Genomic DNA, 5,367 nt, shown 5'->3' with positions numbered 1-5,367 from the left:
CCGCAAGGGTCTATTACCTTGTTGTTGTAGACCAAGTGCAAGATCATTACAAAGGGTTCGTGGAAGTTCTATTCTGACCTCTGTCCCTTCTGAGCTATTGCTTTTTGTGCATTGATGATTTTACTTTTGGGATATGCATTAATCTTAATCCATGATAGATGGATTATGTATAGCTTAGACTAGAGAGAATTAGTTATTGATGTTGTCAAAAGCGAACTTATTTATCTTTCTTATGTAAATATATCAATTGAAGAAGATTGATGCTTGTTTTATTTATTAATTTTTTTTATCAACTCAAATCAATAATCAATGACAACGAAGCATGATCTAATTGGTAAGATACTCTACTTGTAGCTGAAAGGTCATGAATTTGAGTTGTCAAAGAGGTAAATAGGGAACTACAATTGATTCTTTAAACAAAAGGAAAAAAAAAGTCAGTAATCAATGGCTTTGGTGTAATCTACCAATTATTTTTATTTCTAAAGTGTATTCAGAATGTGTAATATTTATTGATAAGGTACTAAGTCGGTTTGAAATATCTTATATAAAATTTTTCAAGAGAATAGAGTGCAAACCATATCAAAACTAATAATTTCTTATTATATAGGACCCTGGGTGAATGAAATGCCATGTGAGAAAAAGGTAGAGAAGGCTTACATTATTTACGATGGTAAAGAAAAATGAGCAAATAGCAAAGGAAAGTTTACATATTTAGGTTGGCTTGGTTTCTTCTCTTTTTTTTTTTTTTTTTCTCTTTTCTTTTGCTTTTCTTTTTCTTACTATATTCTATCTCTTAGTGAACTTTATCATGATTATTAAAAGGTAGTTTTTAATTCAAGCAATTGTATGAAAATTATTTTGCTCATAAAGGCCATTCGATATCAGGAGTATACAAATGAGAAATCCCTTTCAGCGCTTGATTGATAGTGTTATTTATATTGAAGGGTCAAAATCATTTTCTAGCTAATTTTCTTTTTTTGTCCCTTATTCTTGCCTTTAGTTCTTTTCTTCATATTCTTTTTTCTTTTTGTTTCCTTGAAATTTTGTTTTATTCACCTTTGCATCAGTAGGCAATACGCCACCAAATGGCATAGCTGGCATAGGGTATTTGTTATACCGAGAACCAATCTTCTTGCTCCAATTTCCAATCTCAAGTTGTAGGCACAAAAACCTAAAATTTTAGAATTTCAAAAGAAAATTCCTAAATTTCTACCAAGCAGCTTTAGAACTTCGAAAGAAAATTGTACTAAAACATTGCTATTTGGAGTCTAATTTGAGCAGTCTTGAATTGGTCATAATCTCTCCTAAAGTAGAAAATAAAATGAGACTAGATTCTAGAATTGCAATTTCTAATTTAGTTCAAGTCTTCTTGACAAGTAAAAAGTTTTATTTCAGGCTGGTTCAGTTACTATAGCAACTAACCAAAAATTATATATTTGGATTGAAGTTTTTCAAAGAAAATTTTTTACATTTTCTGTAATCATATTTTTCAATCACCTTTTTATCGCATATATATCAAATCATTACATTATATTGCACTATAGAAACTCCAAAAAATGGCAATTCAAATGCAACCTAAGCTTTTATCCAATTAAGAACACAAAGTCATTTCCCTTCTTCCAAATTTAATTTTTATTTTATCTTTTTCTTCAATAATCTATCCCTATAAAAAATTTAGAATGCCCATTCTCCAATTTTTTAAAATTTAAAAACCATAAACTATATATCTACTTCTCCAAGCCGGATTGTTAATGGTTTTCAACTATGTTTTGGCTGAAGGGAAGTACAATGGGAGTACCCTCAGCATATTGGGCAGAAACCTTGTTTTTTCAAAAGTAACAGAAGTGGGCATTTTAGATTTGCTCGTAGCTATGGTCAGGCCTATGTTTTCAAAACCGGATCAGATATCGACTCGGTCAAGCTCAGGGGTCAATGGATTCAACCGGATTTGATCAGAATTGAATCGGATGACATCATAAATAAAAATTATTTAAAAATTAAAATATTATATGTAAAATACCTAATAACATGTTAATATTAATAAAGGTATATTCATATATATTTGATGTTTCAACTACATTTAACAAGAAAATACAAAGAAATTAGAACAATCAAGTAGCAATTTATATTATTTAATGAGCATTAACAAGTTTAGAATTAAAATTATGGACTTAATTGAAAAATAACACTAAACTTTAAGACAACATTTATAAAGCATGAAATATTTGAGATCTTTTAATAATTTTTAACAATTTAGGAGTCATAACATAATATTGAAAAAGTTTGAATTTTTTTTAAAAAATGATTGATTGAACCAGAAAATCTGGTTTTTTCCCGGTCAAACCCAGTTTTTGACCAACCACTGAGCCAGGAAGGGACTTAAGTCCCTCCTTGGGCTGTAGGTGAGGGTTCAAAACCTCACCTGCAGCAAAAAAATCTAAGCGTAGTGCCATAATACTCTCTTGGTCTAGTTGGGTCTGTATACCCACTAGTCCCTAACACACAAGCCTCCTTAGGCTCCTCCTCCCCTAAATTAGGATAGAGTAGGTTATACAATGTATCGTTGCTGGCAAAAAAAAAAAAAATCCTGTTTTTGACCGGATTTGACCGGGTTTTTACTTATCCGATTTTTTAACATAATTCAGACCGAACACTTTGCCGGTTTCTAGTCGGACCGGCCGGTCCGATCCGAGTTTTAAAACACAGGGTCAAGCAAGGACTCTTTGTTTAACAACAAAAAAAAAAAAGAGAAAAAGTTAGTGGAAATTGATTAAATGGTCTATTTTTTTTATTGGTTTTGTTGGTTCAATCAGTCCTTGACTAAGTTTGACCGATCTTTTAGCCTTCCATATTTAATAAAGAGGCACAGCGGTGCTATTATAGTCACAACTAAACTAGTCAAGCGAATTTGGTTTGATTTTCAACATACTATTTTAATTACAAATTATATTTTAATAATCTACGAGTTCAACTACTGACCCGTAGGGGTAGCCAATAACCTATTAATACAACCTCTTTGTTGATTTCCATTCAGGTTGGGATTAATTAATAGCTGCTCACTATTGTTATTTCAATTATAAATGTAAAAGAAAATAATGCATGCACTAACACATTAGGCGTAGATACTAAAATAACATACACATATTAAAACAATAACATGCAAAAGCAAAGAAGTTTTATTAATAATTGAAATTTGTGACTTATACTTAATCTTAACCGTTAATTTTTAAATCAACCAGTCTCCCATTATTAACATTTTTTGAAGTCAGCACTTGGATTGCAGAGACGCCAATTTTCTCTCTGTCATTCATCCTCCTTCCATACAAGGTGGAGTTTATTTCTTTTTATTTTTTGATTTTTGTTTGTTTCATTACTTGCGCTAATTCTTTTGTGGTAATAGAGACCGTAGAATTGAAGAGTTGTTTTGATACACAGCTTGTATTTTGGAGCTAAATCAATCAGACAAAAAGTAAATGACTCAATATTCCATCAACTTTTGTCATTAATGATCCTATTTTGTCCATCAAGTTTTAAAAAGTATCTTTTAGGCTCCTCAACTCAAAAATTTTGTCATTCTAAAAGATCCCTCCAAGTCCAAGCCAAATCTAAATGTGATAATCTTTACTTTGCCTCTTAAGTTTGGACGTAATGTCTATTTTCCTTATCTACATTAAAGAATAAGGCACATTAGTTTTTTTTTGGTAATTTTTGTTATATTTAATTGCTGATTTTTTTTTAAATAAAGATTTGGTTAGATATTTAATATTTGACTAATTGGGAGTTTTCGCTTTAACTTGCACTCCTCGTACATTTTGTAGGAAGCTAACCAGCAAAAGTCGGTGCGTTTGTGGGAGCTTTACCCTGTGCTCAGGTAATGTAATGTAGGATTCCATATCCTGAAGGCAAAATTAAGAAGGTTGCTTGTCTAATGCCGTTTATATAAGGCTTGCTCTTTTAAGACTTGCACCGATTTGGAGTTTAGACGATTAATTGGTACTCCATCTTTTATATTATTGGAATCTTTCAATCAAACGACCAACTATCTTACATTAGGGAAGTAAATTATTTTCCAATTTTGCTTATGCGCATATGGTAGCTAGTTTCCTGTACGGAAGAAATAATTTTTCTTGTTCTCAACGTAACTTTCTCTAATGTAAATTCTTTCTTTCTCTGTAAGTTCCTCCTATCTTATCACTTAACCCGGTCCAACCCCTTCCTCTACCCCGGTTCTTTAATGTATACTATAAATAAGATTGTGAGAACACATTTATTTCACTTTGTTCTTCACTCACATAGATAAAAAGCTCTTAGACGAAATACCTTACCTATAGATATGGCTGCTCAAACTTCTTATGCTTGCATCCTGCTTCTTGCTCTTGTTCTTTTAGGTATGTGCATTATTCAATTTATAAATACATGTTATTTTGTACTTCATTTCTCTTAATGTGGTTATGTTCTCTTTTTTATTCTTTTAAACCAAAGTTCAGAAAATAATATCTGCATGTGCTTATACCGTAAGATATTATATGCTAGTTGAGAGGTAGTCTTTATTCATAATTGAATATTAAATTCAGTTAGACTAATTCATTAGATATTTCTTTTTTTTCAAATTACTTAACATTCTCATGAGTAATGTGTTTGTGTCTGTTTTTTTTTTTTCTTTTTTTTTTCTTGGGGGCAGCGGCAGGGAATACTCATGCACGAGAACTTACTTGCAAAAAGTTTATACCCAATGTATGTCCTAAGGATGATCTTGAAACCTGTCTGGCAGTTTGCAAGGAGAAGTTCAATGGCATAGGATACTGTGATTATGTTGACATAGATTTGCCCTTCATTTGTATTTGTGTTACCCATCAGTGCACTTTTCCTCCCACTGAAAAGTTCGCACCATAGTGTCTTCAGTTAGGCATGGCCACGATTCTAGAACCCACAGTTCGGTTCCAGAACCGTCGGTTCTGGTTCTTCAAAGAGGTAGAACCAGAACCGCATAGTTCTAATTTTTGTTCCTTATAGTTCTGGTTCTAGTTTTCAGTTCCGTATGGTTGTATACAATTTTATTTAATTCCTTATCCTTACCAATTTTAATATGAATATTACAATATATTTAAAATTTCAAATAACATGTAAAAAAATAAATACAAAATAAAGAGCATATTTTAATTTTATTATTATTCTACAAAGTAAGAAGTAATAAATAGATAATATAAATTTTATGAAAAGTACATTACATTGTCAAATTAAAAAATATATTACACTATCAAATGGTTGTCTTGTGTTGACTTTCTTGAGTTGGACAATCATCAATGTTAAAGATTCCATTTGAAGAAATATTGCAAAAAATATTTTTTTGCTTGCTTGATTTTGAAG

At 31.1% G+C, this 5,367-nt stretch overlaps 1 long non-coding RNA gene across 1 annotated transcript; it reads left to right on the top strand.

The window, feature by feature from the left end:
- The first annotated feature begins 4,285 nt into the window (after positions 1 to 4,285).
- On the top strand, positions 4,286 to 5,085 carry LOC140007506 (uncharacterized). Its single transcript, XR_011814820.1, has 2 exons — positions 4,286 to 4,388; positions 4,682 to 5,085. It is a non-coding gene; the product is annotated as an uncharacterized lncRNA (long non-coding RNA).
- Positions 5,086 to 5,367: the final 282 nt, after the last annotated feature.

This window comes from Coffea arabica, chromosome 5c (assembly GCF_036785885.1).
Source record: "Coffea arabica cultivar ET-39 chromosome 5c, Coffea Arabica ET-39 HiFi, whole genome shotgun sequence".
In the NCBI taxonomy this organism is placed as follows: domain Eukaryota; kingdom Viridiplantae; phylum Streptophyta; class Magnoliopsida; order Gentianales; family Rubiaceae; genus Coffea; species Coffea arabica.
Note: the sequence above shows the minus strand (reverse complement) of the source record. Positions and strands in the feature narration are given on the sequence as shown.